This window comes from Pipistrellus kuhlii, unplaced genomic scaffold (assembly GCF_014108245.1).
Source record: "Pipistrellus kuhlii isolate mPipKuh1 unplaced genomic scaffold, mPipKuh1.p scaffold_m20_p_5, whole genome shotgun sequence".
Taxonomy (NCBI): domain Eukaryota; kingdom Metazoa; phylum Chordata; class Mammalia; order Chiroptera; family Vespertilionidae; genus Pipistrellus; species Pipistrellus kuhlii.
Window position 1 is genome coordinate 80,821,917 of NW_023425551.1, and position 18,380 is coordinate 80,840,296.

General features: G+C 42.5%; 1 pseudogene; it reads right to left on the reverse strand.

Moving 5' to 3' along the window:
• Positions 1-7,273: 7,273 nt before the first annotated feature.
• On the reverse strand, positions 7,274-7,729 carry LOC118706028 (annotated as a pseudogene).
• Positions 7,730-18,380: the final 10,651 nt, after the last annotated feature.

Consider the following 18,380-nt stretch of genomic DNA (forward strand, 5'->3'; position numbering starts at 1 on the left):
TGGCCATAGGCCGGGCGCGCGGCGAGGGGCGGGGGCGGGGGCGGGGCGAGGAGGCTCCGCCCCCTCCTCGGCCGGACGGCTGACCTCTCAGCGGAAGGAGATCTGAATGGCTCATCCTCTGAACTGCTAGGGGTTCCCACTCGAAACCTCCTTGGAGGAAAGGCTGGGTGTTTGTAAATTTTTGCAGGAACTCGCTAGATAATTGCGCAGTTCCAGGTCCACTTGTCATTCATCCCCTTCATACATTCACTCATTATTTATTGAACAACAACTGACTCTACCCCAGGAATCAGGGTGGGAGGTGGAAAGTAGTTGCAGGGACCTCACAGGCCCCTAGAATCACTGGGTCTGCTGCTTCGGACTAAAAAGCAGAGGGGCGCCTGGTCATCTTCCTTATGCCCCTCTTAGCCTCCACCCGGTTAACCAAAGTTTACTCAACACTCAGGTACACCCCTCCCAAAAGAAAATAAGACAGCTTGTAATTGTTAAAATTATTACCAGCAACATTAGAGAACACGTTCTTTGTTTTGCATAGAAGGAAACTGAAGCCCAGGGAAATAGTTGAGTTTTCTTAAAGTCACAACTACTTAGACTCAGGACTAGAAACCAAGACTTCTCTCAGTCCAGTGCTATTTTCACTCTGTTTCATGCACATACTTAAAAAGTATAACCCATACACCGGGGACATCTGTAGACCCAATAGCAAAGGCAGGGAGGTGGCAGTTTTCTAGAACTTAAAACCTTCAAGCAAAAACTTTATCAAAATAGTATTCTTTCTCTAGACTGGATTAAAATCGTACACCTATGGATGAGGATAAGGGTGGGAGGGGGCGGGTAAGGGCAGAGGATGGGGCGGGAACCGGGTGAAGGGAGCTATGGGGGGAAAAGGAGAAACAATTGTAATAATCTGAGCAATAAAGATTTATTTTTTTAAATAGTACTCTCTCTCGACAACAGCCTTATGGGAAATCTGGTCACCAGTTAATTTTAAATTTATTCACTTTTGTGAACAGGTCCTTCAGTTATTCTGTTCTCCCCAAACCAATTGTTACCTAATTCCAGAGATAGTCTTAGCATGGTCAACCACATAAATGTGAAACTTTAAAAAATAATCAGCCTGGCAGGTGTAGCTCAGTGATTGAGTGTCGACTAGAAACCAAGAGGTCAGGGTTCCATTCTAGGTCAGGGCACATGCCCGGGTTTCAGGCTCAATCCCAGTGTGGGGGTCTTGTGGGGAAGCATGAGACTGGGTTGGGAAGTTTGTAAGGAGGACAAGTGTGAAGAAGGCCACCTGCCCTGTTTATCGGAATTCCGACTAAGGAGGTCCCCAATTATTCCCTGACCTTTCCAAACAAGTCCATGCTTGAACAGACCTCCCGGTGTTTACTGCAATCCTGCTGCTTAATCTTTAGGTGCCTTGGCTTAAAAGACACTACAAACACAAGTGTCCTCTCAAGATTATTTCCCCTGCTGATGGTATCTAAAAGATAAACTTTATCTCATACTGCTCCTAACGAGGCTGGCAACTGAAGCTGCCGGGTTCTGTTAGCCTCATCGGAGTAATCTGTTCCTCCATCCCTCAGGGTCTGCTGGCCAGCCCCGGCAGGGCGTGCTGGAGGCAGCCGATCAATGATTCTCTTTCATGGTTGATGTTTCTATCTCTCTCCCTCTCCCTTCCTCTCTGAAATCAATAAAAATATACTTTAAAAACATAATATTATAATAGCCTAAACCAGTTTGGCTCAGTGGATAGAGCATCAGCCTGTGGACCCAAAGGTCTCAGGTTCGATTCCGGTCAGGGTCATGTGCCTTGGTTGCGGGCACATCCCCAGTGAGGGGCGTGCAAGAGGCAGCTGATTGATGACTCTCTCTCATCAATGTTTCTAACACTATCTCTCTCCCTTTCTCTCTGTAAAAAATCAATAAAATATACTTAAATAATAATAATAATAATAATAATAACAACATCATACTTCATGAATGTCTATGCCTGTTTTTTAATCATAGCAAATTCAATTTTCCCCAAAAGTACCCCCAAAATTACCTTTTTAAAGGGAACCAAGTCATCAGCCTAGGTGCTCTATGACCCAATCCTCCCCAACAGGACTGCATAGTCTATCATTATTTGTTCCTCTGCCCATCTCTCATCAGAATACATACCAATAGATCCTATGGAAGGGGTTTCTTGCCAGGATTATTGACCATATCACTCCTTCCCAGTTCCGCTGTCAGCTGCCGGGGCCTCAGGGCAATTTCTTGCACTTCTAGCTTCTTTTCTTGGAACAACCCAGCAGCTGATTTAGACATCTGACATTAGCTATGTAAAACAAAACCTGCCTCATACTCAGCAGCATCCTGTAGAACCACTCATCATGCCTTGTGAATGAGTAATTTTTTATGAAAGAAAAAACTCATGCCCTAACCAGTTTGGCTCAGTGGATAGAGCGTCAGCCTGTACACTGAAGGGTCCCAGGTTCGATTCTGGTCAAGGGCATGTACCTTGGTTTTGGGCATATCCTCAATAGTGGGTGTGCAGGGTGCAGCTGATTGATGTTTCTCTCTCATCGATGTTTCTAACTCTCTATCCCTCTCCCTTCCTCTCTGTAAAAAATCAATAAAATGTATTTTTTTTAAAAAGAAAGAAAAAAACTCATGCGTAAAAGAATCTGGCTTCTTTTAGGATCATTGAACAGGAGAGTTCATACAATAGTATTAATTCATTTTTTCCCCTGCAATACTAAGAATGCAAGATATATATATATGAGATTTAAGGGCAACCCCATACTTTTTTTTAAGTTAAACATTTTTAAAAATATATATAGTTTTATTGATTTCTGAGAAGAAAGAGGAGATAGACACATGAATGATGAGAATCATTGATTGGTTGCCTCCTGCACGCCCTCCACTGGACAGGTGCCCTACCACAACCCAGGCAGGTGCCCTGACCAGGAATAAAACGTGGCCTCCTGGTTCATAGATTGACACTCAACCACTGAGCCACGCCTGCTGGACAAGTTAAACATTTATTTTGAGATGATTGTAGATTAACATTCAATTGTAAGAAATAATATAATCTTGCAAAACTTTTGTATATCACAACCAGGATATTGACATTGATATACTCAGTACATAGAGCATTTTTTTCCTTTCTGATATGAATGCCTTTTATTGCCTTGTCTTGCCTTATTGAGTTGGCTACAACTCCTGGCACTCTGCTTAATAGGACTGGTGAGAGCAGACATCCTTTCTATGATCTTAATTTTAGAAGGAAAGCATTTGGCCTTTATTAAACCATACTATAATAAAAAAAAAATAAAAAAAAATAAATAAAAAAAAGGTAATATGTTGCCCTAACTGGTTTGGCTCAGAGGAGAGAGCATTGGCTGTGGACTGAAGGGTCCCAGGTTCGATTCCGGTCAAGGACATGCACCTTGGTTGCGGGCACATCCCCAGTGGGGTGTGTGCAGGAGGCACTGATTGATGTTTCTCTCTCATTGATGTTTCTCTCTATCCCTCTCCTTTCCTCTCTGTAAAAAATCAATATATATATATTTTTAAAAGTGTAATATGCAAATAGGCCAAATGGCAGAACCGAACAACCAATCAAAGCATAATATGTTAATGATATGCTAAAGCTGCTCAACCACTCGCTCTGACATGCAGTGACCACCAGAGGGTAGATGCCCAGACCAGTAGGTTAGCTTGCTTCTGGAGTCCAACTGATTGGGACTGAGCAAGATGGGCCAGACATGCCCTGGAGCCCTCTGGCAATCCCTCCCCACTAGTGGGGTAACTCAGCCTGGTCTGCACCCTCTCACAATGTGGGACCCTTCAGGGTATGTCAGAGAGCCGGTTTCAGCCTGATCCCACAAGCCATGCCCCTTGGTAAGGTACAGACACAGGGCTTATGGTTGGTGAGCACTGCTGAGGCAGTGTGAGCATCTCCCTATTGGGACTGATTGGGCACAAGCCTGCAGCAGGCACAGTGGGGTTGGGATGAGCAGGAGTGGCAGGTAGGAGCTGCAGGAAGCCTTGGAGTGCAAGTTTCAGCCTGATCCTTGCCGGACACCCAGAGGGACCCCACCTGTGCATGAATTCGTGCACCAGGCCTCTAGTTAAGTATAATATTAATTATGGCTTTTTTGTGGATACTCTTTATCAAGTCGAGGAAGTACTTTTCTGTTCCTATTTTTCTGAGAACTTTTATTATTTAGAGTTAATTTTTAGTCCCAGCCGGTTTGGCTTGGTGGATAGAGCATCGGCCTATAGACTGAAGGGTCCCAGGTTCGATTCTGGTTAAAAGGGCACATGCTCTGGTTGCAGGTTCGAACCCCAGTGAAGGGTGTGGAAGAAGAATCCAATTAATTATTCTCTCTCATCATTGATGTTTCAATCTCTGTCTCCCTCTTCCTTCCTCTCTGAAATCAATAAAAATATATATTTTTTAAAAAGAATGTTTAGTCCTAGTCAGTTTGGCTCAATGGATGGTGCATTGGCCTAAGAACCAAAGGGTCTCGTGTTCAATTCCAGTCAAGGGCATGTACTTTGGTTGCAGGCTCCATCCAGGCAGGACTTGTGCAGGAGGCAACTGTGAGAATAAACAAGTCATCTTTTCTGTCAAAGAACAGTTTAGACAGCTGCCATGTTGACCACATGACTTGCAGGTCCCCTGGGGGCCGCCATCTTTTTTAAAATATATTTTATTGATTTTTTTACAGAGAGGAAGGAAGAGGGATAGAGAGTCAGATCATCGATGAGAGAAAAACATTGATGAGCTACCTCCTACACAGCCCCTACTGGGGACGTGCCCGCAATCAAGGTACATGCTCTTGATGGGAATCGAACCTAGGACCTTTGAGTCCACAGGCTAACAATCTATCCACTGAGCCAAACCGGTTTTGGATAGGGCTGCCATCTTAAAACAACAAGGGCCAACCCCTCCCTTTGAATTAGCCAATCGTGAAAGACTGTGTGCCTGAGCTCCAATCAAGAGTGAGGGACAGCCGAAACCGGTTTGGCTCAATGGATAGATCAGCTTGGGGACTGAAGGAACCCGGGTTCGATTCCGGTCAAGGGCATGTACCTTGGTTGCGGGCATATCCCTGGTGGGGGGTGTGCAGGAGGCAGCTGATCGATGACTCTCTCTCATTGATGTTTCTGGCTCTATATCTTTCTCTCTTCCTCTCTGTACAAAATAAATAAAATATATTTAGAAAAAAAAAAAAAGAGAGAGAGAGAGAGAGAGAGAGAGTGAGGGACAGGTCATGTGCATCAGGGATTATGAAGCCAAGCAGACCACCTGCTCAGTGTGTGTGCTTCCAGACCATGTGTGTGCACCCTTCCACACAGAAGTAAAGATATTTGCTTTACTGCTTGGCTCCTGAGTATGTTTTGTATCTTACCAGGACTCCTAAATTTGGGGGCTCACCTTATTTCTTAGAACAACCAATCAATGTGTTTCTCTCACATCCATGTTTTTCTGTCTCTCCCTCTCTCTTCCACTCTCCCTAAAAATCAATGAAAAAATATCCTCAGGTGAGGATTAAAAAATAATAATAATAATGTTTAATTTTTTCAAAATGCTTTTTATGCAATGAAGGCTATGCTCATGTGATTTTAGCCTTTTAACATGGTGAATTATATTAATTTTCTCTTCTACAATTTCTTTACATATTGATTCATTTGAGAGAGAGAGGAAGCGGGGGGGAGGGAAAGAGAGAGAGAGGGAGAGAGAGAGAGAGACAGAGGAAACATCTATTTGTTGTTTCATCCACTCACTTACTCATTGTTTAATTCCTATATATGTTCTGACAGGGGATGGGACCTACAACTTTAATGTATTCAGATAATGCTCTAACCCTGTGGTCAGCAAACTGTGGCTAGAGAGCCAAATGGCTCTTTGGCCCCTTGAGTGTGGCTCTTCCACAAAATACCACGACCTGGGCAAGTCTATTTTGAAGAAGTGGTGTTAGAAGAAGTTTAAGTTTAAAAAATTTGGCTCTCAAAAGAAATTTCAATTGTTGTACTGTTGATATTTGGCTCTGTTGACTAATGAGTTTGCCAACCACTGCTCAACCAACCATGTTGTCCATGAGATCTTTATTTTGTTCAATCTCTCCACACTCCCACACTCCCTCAACATAACCTGTCCCTCCCCTCCACACCCCCACCCCAACCTCCTGCTGCACCAGAGCTGTATGCCTGCTCTCTATGATTCAATCTCTAGTTTGCTTGGTAGTTCAGTTTGTTCCACAGTTAACTTCCACATATGAGTACTGATGGTGTTTTGAAGCAAAGATTTTTTTGTTTTGATAATATCCAGTTTATCTTTTTTGTTGTGCTTTTGGTGTTCTATATAAGAAATCAGCTCTAGCCAGCTTGCCAGCTTGGATTAGTGGATAAAGCCTCAGCCTGCGAACTGAAGAGTCCCAGATTTGATTCCAACCAAGGGTACATGCCTGGGTTGTGGACTCAATCCGCAGTAGGGGGTGTGCAGGAGGCAGCCAATCAATAATTCTCTCTCATCATTGATGTTTCTATCTTTCTCTCCTTCTCTCTTCCTTTCTGAAATCAATAAAGAAATATAAATAAATAAATAAACAAATAAATAAATAAATAAATAAATAAAATCATTGCCTAACCCTAATGGTTTGGCTCAGTGGATAGAGCATTGGCCTGTGGACTCAAAGGTCCCAGATAACATTCCGGTCAAGGGCATGAACCTTGGTTGCGGACACATCACTAGTAGGGAGTGTGTAGGAAGCAGCTGATTGATGTTTTTCTCTCATTGATGTATCTTTCTCTCCCTCTCCCTTCCTCTCTGTAAAAAAATCAATTAAAAAACAAAACAAAAAAAAGTGTTCCTGCCTTTAAAAAAGAAAAGAAATAATTGTATAATACAAGGTCATTAACATTTACATCTATGGCCCTACTTTTTTTTTTTTTCTCAGTGGATAGAGCGACTGCCTGTGGACTGAAGGATCCTGGGTTCCATCCAGTCAAGGGCACAAGTCTGGGTTGCGGGCTCTATCCCCAATAGGGGTGTGCAGGAGGCAGCTAATCAATGATTCTCATCAATGATGTTTCTGTCTCTCCTTCTGTCTCTCCCTCTCTGAAAACCAATAAAAATATATATTTTTTAATTTTAATAAATCTTTATTGTTCAGATTATTACAATTGTTTCTCCTTCCCCCCCATAGTTCCCTTCCACCCAGTTTCCATCTCACCCTCTGCCCTTACTTCCCCACCACTGTCCTCATTCATAGGTGTATGATTTTTTTTTTTTTTTAACGGATAGCCAATTTATTTAAAAAGCCTGATTTAAGCATCTGCAATGGTGACTTCAACCTCCACTCCCGGCTCCATGCTGATGGAAGTGATCAATCTCCGAAGGGCTGTGCAAGTCGATGAGCCGCTTGTGGATCCTCATCTGAAAGCGATCCCAGGTCTTGGAGCCCTTCCCACAGGGAGTCTTCCTCGTAATGATTCTCAGCATTTTGGTGGGCATGCGGACTGGCCCTTTCACTTTGAGATTCTTCTCCTTTGCGCCTCTGATCAGGTCAGCACACACCTTCTCCAGGGATTTGACGTTGTGGCTGGTCAGCGTGATTCGAATGCGGTGAATCGCCACCTCGGGTTCCCCGGGCGTCTTCCTGGTGTCTTTAAAAGCCAAGGCTGCAGCGCGGCCTCCTGACCAACTTGTTCCTCGGAGAGAATGAACAGCGGTGAGTCAGGAGCGGGCGGGACGGAGCTGCGCTGCCGCAACCGTGTCTTCCTCCAAGTGGCCATAGGTGTATGATTTTTGTCCAGTCTCTTCCTGTAAACCGCCCCCCCACCAGAAACCCTTTGCCCCTATGCATTATCAATCCACTCCCATTCTTTGCCTCTGATTCTATTATATTCACCTGTTTATTCTGTTCCTCGGATTTTTAATTCACTTGATGTTTAGATTCACTTGTTAATAGATATGTATTTGTTGATCATAATTTTTATCTTTACTTTTTTCTTCTTTTTTCCTCTTTTTAGAGAATACCTTTTAGCATTTCACATAATACTGGTTTGGTGGTGATGAATTCCTTTAGCTTTTTCTTATCTGTGAAGCTCTTTCTCTGCCCTTCAATTCTGAATGATAACTTTGCTGGGTAGAGTTATCTTGGTTGTAGGTTCTTGCTGTTCATCACTTTGAATATTTCTTGCCACTCCCATCTGGCCTGCAGTTTCTGTTGAGAAATCAGCTGATAATCATATGGGTGCTCCCTTATAGGTAACTAACTGTTTTTCTCTTGCTGCTTGTAAGATTCTCTCTTTGTCCTTTGCCCATGGCATTTTAATTATGATGTGTCTTAGTGTGGTCCTCTTTGGATTCCTTTAGTTTGGGGTTCTGTGCACTTCCTGGACTTGTAAGTCTATTTCTTTCACCAGATGGGGGAATTTTTTGGTCATTATTTCTTCAAATAGGTTTTCAGTATCTTGCTCTCTCTTCTTCTGGCACCCTATAATTCTGATGTTGGTATGCTTGAAGTTGTCCCAGAGGCTCCTTACACCATCTTCAACTTTCTGGATTCTCTTCTCCTTGCTTCTCTGGAGGAGTGTTCTTTGCCTCTTTGTATTTCAAATCTTTTACTTGATTCTTGCAATCTCCTAGTCAGCTGTTGGGTCTCTGTATATTTTTTATTTTAGTCAATGTGTGTTTAACTTCTAGTTGGTCCTTTTTCATATCCTTGAGGGTCTCATTAAATTTATCGGCCTTCTCTAGGAAATTCTTGAAAAACCTTATAACCGTGGTTTTGAACTCTATGTCCAGTCGTTTGTTCTCCTCCATTTCTTTCATTTGTGATCTGTTTCCTTGTCTCCTCATTTTCGCTGCTCCCCTGAGTTGGTAAGGTAGCTTTGTGTGCTAGGTGTCCTATATGGTTCAATGAGTCAGCCTCCCAGTTATCTGAGGTGGACACTCTTGGTGCACCCCTTTGTGGACTGTGTGTACAGCCTTGTGGTAGTTAAGTCTTGATTGTTGTTGGTGTCATTGGGAGGAATTGACCTCCGGACCAATTGGCTGTGAGGACCTGCTGTGTCTATAATGGAAGAATTGCTGTGCTGGAGACACATTTATGTGCAGGACTTGTTCCAGTAGGGCTTTGGTGCTCGCTGAGTCTGCCTCTTGAATGTGTCCCTTATGAGAGTAGTTGAAATCTGCTGTTGTCTCACACAGACCATTAGATACACTAGTTTCTGGATCTCCATTGGGGTGCAGGTCAGCTACAGTCTGAGGCCACCCAGCAGGAGCTAAGGAAGAACTACAGTTTTCTCTTTGCCTGGGATTTGGTAGTTTTGGAGCTGTCTGACTGGAGCTGCAGTTTATTTGGGTAAGCTGCCACAGGGCAGGCCATTTATATGCAAAAGCCGGTGTGTGGAGCCTGGGCAGTTTATAGAATGTGTGGGGTGGGGTCTCAGGGCGGGGGCAGTGTCTCAGGGCGTCACTAGGCTAGAGCGTGCCAAACTTCAAAGGCTAACAACCAGCCTTCTCTGCCTTTCTGCGTTTCCAAGTCCCCTCGTCCTGTGCTCCATCACAGTAAACGACGATTGCTGGGTACACCTCTGCAAAAAAGTCACTCTCACTTTCCAACACAATGGCCGACAGTCCAGCTTCTCTCTGTAGGCATCTGGGTCCCCCGCGTGTCCCCCAAAACTGGATTTCAGAGTTATCAGGAGCTTGTTTCCCTTCAGGTTGAAAAAAAGCCACGTGCCCAGATGCCCGCCACCAGCCCAATTCGCATGCCTCTGTACCTCAGCTTTTCAGCGTTTGTGCTCCTTTCTCTTTCTAGTGGTAAAACTTCCACCCAGCCAGCTTTCCCATGGTTCTGGGTGATAGACGTTATGTCTTTTAGTTGTAGTTTTGAAATTGTTGTGCATGGCAGCAGTTTAGTTGTTTACCTTTGTTGCCATCTTGGTTTCTCCTAAAAATATATTTTAAAAAATTTATATCTATGACCTAACTAGTTTGGCTCAGTGGATAGAGCGTCAGCCTGCAGGCTGAAAGGTCCCAGATTCAATTCCGGTCAAGGGCACGTACCTTGGTTGCGGATATACCTCCAGTAAGAGGTGTGCAGGAAGCAGCCCTATCGCTCTCTCTTCCTCTCTATAAAAAAATCAATAAAATATTATATTAAAAAATTTGCAAACTGCAATGGCTGCCAGCCAGCCTCCTCTGCCTTTCCAAGTCCCTGTGTCCCACGCTCCAGCGCAGTAAACAATGATTGCTAGACGCACCTCTGCAAAAAAGTCACCCTCACTTTCCGACCCAATGGCTGACAGTCCAGCTTCTCCCCATAGGCATCTGGTTTCTCTCTTCTTCTGGCACCCCCATAATTCTGATGTTGGTATGCTTGAAGTCGTCCCAGAGGCTTCTTACACTATCTTCATCTTTCTGGATTCTCTTCTCTTCTTGCTTCTTCGGAGGAGTGTTCTTGCCTCTTTGTATTCCAAACTCTTTGACTTGATTCTTGTGTTCTTCTAGTCTGCTGTTGGGTCTCTGTACAATATTTTTTATTTCAGTCAGTGTATGTTTAATATCTAGTTGGTCCTTTTTCATATCCTCGAGGGTCTCCTTAAATTTATTGGCCTTTTCTAGGAGTTTCATATTTATCTGTTTTCTTCTAAAAGTTCCATATTTTAGCTCTTATATTTGATTCCTTTTGAGTTAATTTTGTATATATTGTCTTCATAATTTTGCATATCTAATTCTTAGCATCTTTAAAAAAAATTTCTTTATTAAGGTATCACATGTTTGTCCTCATTCCCCCATTCCCATTCCAAATCCATCCCCAAGCATGCCCCGACCCTCCTGTTGTCCATGACCACTGATTAGGCTCATATGCATGCACACAAGTCCTTTGGTTGAACTCTCTCCCTTATCCCCACCCTCCCTTACCTTTCCTCTGAAGTCCAACAGTCTGATCCTTGCTTCCTTATCTCTGAGTATGTTTTTTTTCCTTCATTTTTTAAATTAAGATATTATATGTGTACATACCTTACCAATCCCCCCCACACACACACACACACTCCTATATATGCCTTCTCTCACCATAGTTTTTCATCCATTGGTTATGCTTATATGCATGCATATAAGTCCTTCGGTTGATCTCTTTCCGGGTATGTTCTTGTTCATCAGTCTATGTTGTTCATCATTTCCCCTAGATGAGTGAGATCATGTGCTACTAGAAATACACTGATAAAAACCGAAAATGAAACAAGCAATAATGGTTATGCTGAGAGGCAAATGAATCAGTCTGTAGTGAGTTTCTTTCTGGGCCAACAGTACTTTTGAGTGTCTTAGCATCTTTTGTTGAAAAGAATATTCTTTCCCCACTGAATTATCTTGATGAAAGTCAATCAATTACCAATAAAAGTAAGGGTCTACCCTGGTTGATGTTGCTCACTTGGTTGGGCATCTTTCCATGCATCAAAAGATAACTGGTTGCCTCTCATTTAGGGCACAGGCTGACTCACAACCAGGGCACATGCTGGGGTTGCAGGCTGGATAGGGGGCCTGCGGGAGGCAGCCGAAACACAGCCAGGTTCCTCTTTCTCTCTCCCTCTTCCTTCCTCTCTCTAAAAATCAATTTTTAAAAATATTTTTAAAAGGGTCTATTTCTGAATTCTCAAGTCTATTCCACTCATCTTTGTCTATTCTTACACCAGTAACAGTGTCTTGATTAGTGTAGCTTTGTGAATGTTTTGAAGTAAGGAATCTATAGTGTCTTTGCGTATATAGCTTTCATAGCTTTTATTAATAGTTGTCTGTCCAGTTATTACATTATTCATTCATACCTCACCATAGTCTACTCATCCTGTCACTTATCAGTTCAAGTGATGTATAAAATCTTACCTCCCTTAATGTTCCTTTTCCCTCTGGTAGGTATAATTGTCATAAATATTTCCTCTACTTACATTTAGAGCTACATTAACCAGTGTTAGGAATTTTGCTTCAACCATCCTATATAGTAGTCAACCCAATGGCGGAATGACCAGTTGCTATGATGTGCACCGACCACCAGGGAGCAGACGTTCAACATAGGAGTTGCCCCCCAGCCTACAGCCTCCGATTGCCTGATTGGGGCCTGCCAGCTAATCTCTCAGTCCCTTCCCTCAGCCAGCAGGCTTCAATTGCCCAATGGCAAATGGGGCACCAGGGGTGGGTGGAGGTAGACATAGGCAGCCGGTGGTGGGGCCAGAGAGTTGGAGAGAATGGCCAAACTTTAGGTCTCTCCTTCAGTGCCAGCAGGCTCCAACAGCCCGATGGCAAAAGGAGAACTGGGGGTGGGTGGCGGCAGGGGGTGGGGCAGTCTGCCAGCAGACAGGGAAGATGGCCCTGATTGCAGACCAGGCCTAGGGACCATAGCCATGCACAAATTTCATGCACTGGGCCTCTAGTCAAATGTAATTCGGAAAACTCAAGAAAAGTAAAGTCTATTGGACTTATCCATATTTTTAGTAACCGTATTTTCTTCCTATTTAAAACAAATTTTTTTTTTTTAGAGATAGGGAGAGGGAGAAAAACATTGATTTATTGTTCCACTCACTGATGCATTCATTGGTTAATTTTTGACCAGGGATTGAACCCACAACCTTGGTGTATTGGGACAACGTTCTATCCAGCTGAGCTATCCACCCAGGACTCATTCTTCCTTCTTGAGGTTATGTGTCATTCATTCATTCATTCATCCATTCATTCAATTTTTAATCCTCACCCAAGGATATTTTCCCATTGATTTTTAGAGAGTGGAAGGGAAGGAAGTGGGAGAAAAAGAAACATCGATGTGAGAGACACACGTGGTATGGTTGCCTCCTGCATGTGCCCTGATCTCGGCCAGGGATTGAGCCTTCAACTAAGTTAATCACCAGACCTTGACCAAGAATCGAACCCACGACCCTTCAGTCTGCAAGCAGACACTTTAACCTCTGAGCCAAACCAGCTATAGCCATTCACTTATTTATTTTTTTCTTTCTGTTTAGGGAACAAAATTTTCACCATTTTATTAGGGTAGATCTGCTGGCAATAAATTCTCTTGGTTTTCCTTCATTGGAGAACATCTATATCCCATTCATTCCCAAAGTACATTTTCATTGGCAATAGTATTCTGGATGATAGTTTTCTTTCAGCACTTGGAAATTATTCTGCCATTTCCTTCTGGTGGTCATAGTTTCTGGTGAGAAATTTGCTCACCTTCAATTTTTTCCCCTCAAAAAGTAAGGTGTTGCTGAAACCGGTTTGGCTCAGTGGTAGAGCATTGGTCTGTGGACTGAAAGGTCCCAGGTTCAATTCCGGTCAAGGGCATGTGCATTGGTTGCGGGCACATCCCCGGTAGGGGGTGTGCAAGAGGCAGCTGGTCGATGTTTCTCTCTCATCGATGTTTCTGACTCTCTATCTCTCTCCCTTCCTCCTCTCTGTGAAATATCAATAAAATATATATTAAAAAAAAAAAAAAGTAAGGTGTCATTTTTCTCTAGCTATTTTCAAATTTTCATTTGTCTTTATTTTCTAGAAGTTCAATTATGACAAGTCTTGGACATGAATTTTGAGTTACCCTGATTGAGGTTTGCTAAGTTTCTTGAATATATAGGTTCAATGTCTCACAAATTTGGGAAGTTTCCAACCATAATTTGTTTCAGTACCTTTTTTTGGCTCTTCCTTTTATTCCTAACATGAATATTGGGTCTTTTTTTTCTTTCTTCTTCTTCTTTTTTAATAGTCCCACAGGCCCCTGGAGCTGTTTTTTTTGTTTGTTTAATCTATTTTCTGTGTTTTGATTGGGTACTTTTATTGTTTTATCTTCAAGTTCACTGATTATTTATTGTTACCAATTGTTTGCTGTTGAGCCCATCTACTGAGTATTTTATTTCTGAATTCCAAATGTTCCATTTGGTTCATCGTTATATCATCTCTTTCTTCATAGCCCCTATTTCTTCATTTGTTTTGAGCACATTCATAATTGCTGGTTGGAATTCCAGCTCTCCAGTAGGCTCAACTACTTCTCTAGCAGGAGTGGCAGAATACCTTGTTGCTGCTCTCACAAGCCCTCCACTGACAGAGAGGTATATGCATATCATTACCAGTGGGCAGTGATAAAAGTCAAAAGTCCTAACCTCTTTTGACACTACCTCAAGTCAGGAGTGGATAATGCCTTATTCCAGCCAGATACCGATAATCCTAGCTCTTCTTTGATACCACCAAGGCAGGGGCTTGGGGCACTTCATTAATCTCGAAAGGGTGGAAGTCTAAGCTCCCTACGTGGCATTTGTGGCATGGATGGGGACAGGGTCACAGTTTTGTTCTGTGGTGTTTGGCTGTAGTGTGGTTATGGTCTAAAAGTTTTCTTGCTAAACTGCCTCTTATCTGCTTCAACAGCATTTTTTTTTTAATACATATCTTATTGATTTTTTTACAGAGAGGAGGGGAGAGAGATAGAGAATTAGAAACATCGATGAGAGAGAGACATCGATCAGCTGCCTCCTGAACACCCCCTACTAGAGATGTGCCCGCAACCAAGGTACATGCCCTTGACCAGAATCAAACCTGGGACCTTTCAGTCTGCAGGCCAATGCTCTATCCACTGAGCCAAACCGGTTTCGGCCCAACAGCATTCTTAACTCCTGGCAACTACTAATTTATTCCTTATCTTGGTAATTTTGTCATTTGCATAGATAGAATCATGCAGTATGACCTTTTCAGACTGGCCTTTTTTTCACTCAGCAAACTTAAGATCCATCCAAATTGTTCTATCAATAGTTCATTCTTTTTTTCCTTTTAAAAAAATGTTTTTGACTTTAGAGAGAGGAAGGGAGATGGAGAGAAAGAGAAATATGGATGAGAGAAGAGAACCATAGATGAACTGCCTCCTACACACCCTCTGGGGACTGGGCAGGCAACCTGGGCATGTGCCATGACCGGAACCAAACCTGTACCCTCTCAGTTCATGGAATGATACTTAACCAACTGAGCAACATCAAGCCAGAGCAAGAATTCATTCCTTTTTATTGCCGAGTCATATTCCACAATCCATACATTTTAAAAACACCTAGCAGATCACTTTCAGACACAGAAGCGTACTTCACTGCTTGGCAGGATGGCCACATATCTTAGTTCATGATTATTATTCATTTGTACATACTGTGCTAGCTATATATGGAACCAGAGGATATACATAATGCCCAAAGAAAGACTATGCAAGCAGGGAAAGACAATTTTATAGAAAACTCAAGAGCAAGAGGGTTGAGTAGAAAAACATTTGTTATTATTGTCCATAGCATTTTTGAGAATAGTTTCTAGTTTGTGGTAGCTGTGACTTTGTAAAACAAGTTTACTGAGGTATGGTTAACATATAAAAAAAGTACACATAGCCCTAGCCGGCTTGGCTGTGGCTAGAACATCAGCCTGTGGACTGAAGGGTCCCAGGTTTGATTCCAGCCAAGGGCACATGCCTTGGTTATGGGCGTAATCTCCAGTAGGGGGTATGCAGGAGGCAGCTGATCAATGATTCTCTTTCATCATTGATGTTTCTATCAGTCCTTCTCCCTTCCTCTCTGAAATCAATAAAGCAGTATTTTTTTTTAAAGTACACATATTCATTTTAAGTACAGTTTTTAGAGTTTTGACAGGTTTCTGTATATCTCTGTAAAATCATCCCTATCAAGATATAAATATATCCATCACCCATTACTCTAGCTGTTTTGAGCTACACTGGCCTCCCTGCTGTTCCTCCAATATAGTAAGCAGACTCCCACTTCAGGGTTCTTGTACTTGCTGTGCCCTCTACATAGAAAGTTTGATTTGACATCAGCAGGGCTGCCCTCCACTACCACTCCCCTCATATCTTCCCCCAGAGTCATCCCTAATCTGGCACTTCCTATGTCCCTTACTGCTTTATTTTTCTTCATGGCATACCACACCATTGTTAACCATCTAATTTTCCTTTTAGACTGTAAGTTTTGTAAGAGGAAAAACTTTGTTCTACTATTGTGTTCCTATCACTTAGAATGGTGTCCAAACTGAGATCAATATGAGTGGCAGACCTGAAGCAAGCTTTCCTAGGGCAAGTTCATCAATACTACTCGCCTCCTGAGCATCTTTTTTATTAGTCAAGTTTTAGGTTCAGCTGCATATAACAGAAAACTCAAAATAATATGTGACTTCAATAAAAAAGATGTTTATTTCTCTTTCACATAGAAGAGACAATTCTTGGAAGCTCATCAATCATTAGAGATCTGACTCCTTCTGTCTTTCTAACACCATCCTTCCTTGCTAATTCATGGTCCAAGATGTTGCTTGCATTTTAAACGAACATATCTAGATTATTGCCAAAAGGAGAAAGGACAGAAAAGGGACATCTCCTCTCCTGTTCGTGGCTGCACCAAACTGCAAGCTATAGGAAATGTGCTTTCAGTACAGATGGCTATGGATCCAGATAAAAATTAGAGATTCTATCATTATTATGGAGAGTAATAGAACCTGGGGTGGGCAATTATAATGTCTGCTACTCTAGGCTCTCTTGTGTCACCCTTCTTTTTGTCTCTTTTTTTTTCTTTCTTTTAATATATTTTATTGATTTTTTTACAGAGAGGAAGAGGGATAGAGAGCTAGAAACATCAATGAGAGAGAAACATCGACCAGCTGTCTCCTGCACACCCCCCACTGGGGATGTGCCCGCAACCAACGTACATACCATTGACTGGAATCGAACCCGGGACCCTTCAGTCCAGAGACCAACGCTCTATCCACTGAGCCACACCGGTTTCGGCCTTTTTGTCTCTCTTTACAGGCTTCACTACCAGCAGAGGCCTGAAAGTTAAAAGGGATAAAGGGGCAAATGTAGCATTTGAGTATAGAGGTAAAATTCCTTATTCCACTGGCCCTGACTGGGTAGCTCAGTTGGTTAGAGTATCCTCTCCATACACAAGGCTGTGGGTTCAACACCCAGTCAAGGCACATATAAGAATCACCAAATAACTTTTAAATAAGTGGAACAACAAATCAATATTTCTTTCTCACTCTTTTTTTTCTAGAAAAAAAAAGTTTTGTTAAAATATTTTTCTTTGTCCTACCTTTTACTTCATTATTTCAACAACCACTCCCCAAAAGTATTAGGATGTGAGATATAAGCAAAGAAGAGGGGGTTAAGGATTAGGAGATCTGCTTCTCAGGGTCACTATAAAAGCTGACTTAGTATTTACAGAGACCTTTGAGATCTTGCTTCCTCTGCTGTGTTCAAAGTCTTGCCATTAAATGAGAACTAAGTCAATGGGATTTTATATATATATATATATATATATATATATATATATATATATATATATATATATATATTCCCCCCCCCCTTTTTTTTCCCAGAGAGTAAGAGAGGGAAAGATATAAACATCAATGTTGAATATCATTGATCAGCTGCCCCCTACTGGGGATTGAGCCCACAACCCAGGCATATGCCCTAGAGTGAATTGAACCCAGGACCCTTCAGTCCACAGTCCGGTGCTCTATCCACAGCCAGGGCTCAATGGACTTTCCTTTTTTTAAAAATTTAAAATATATTTTATTGATTTTTTTACAGAGAGGAAGGGAGAGGGCTAGAGTTAGAAACATCGATGAGAAACATTGATCAGCTGCCTCCTGCACACCCCCTACTGGGGATGTGCCTGCAACCAACGTACATGCCTTTGACCAGAATCGAACCTGGCTCTTGAGTCCACAGGCCGACGCTCTATCTACTGAGCCAAACCAGTTAGGGCTCAATGGGTTTTTAATTGGCAACTGGGGAAAGATACTTTTTTTAAAAAATATATTTTATTGATTTTTTTTACAGAGAGGAAGAGAGAGGGATAGTTAGAAACATCGATGAGAGAGAATCATCGATCAGCTGCCTCTTGCACACCCCCTACTGGGGATGTGCCCGCAACCAAGGTACATGCCCTTGACCGGAATCAAACCTGGGACCTTTCAGTCTGCAGGCCGACGCTCTATCCATTGAGCCAAACTGGTTTCAGCAGGATACTTATTCAAAAGGAATAAGTATGGAGAAACTGGATAACCACCTTGCTAGGTGATCGAAATTACTATTACCAACAAGGGCAGATAGATGGACTCTGAGACTGTTTCTGCCTACAGATGTGATATAGGAGGGATACAACTGTGGACATGTACCCGAATGTAATCATGAGGAAACATCAGGCAAATCCAAAATGAAGAATGTGAAACATTCTGTTAAATTAAAGTTGGCAAGTTGGCAGTGTCATAAAAGACAAAGAACAGCTGAAGACTTGTTTTAGATCAAAGGAGACTGCCAGCCGACGTGGCTCAGTGTTTGAGTGTTGACCTATGATCCAGGAGGTCACAG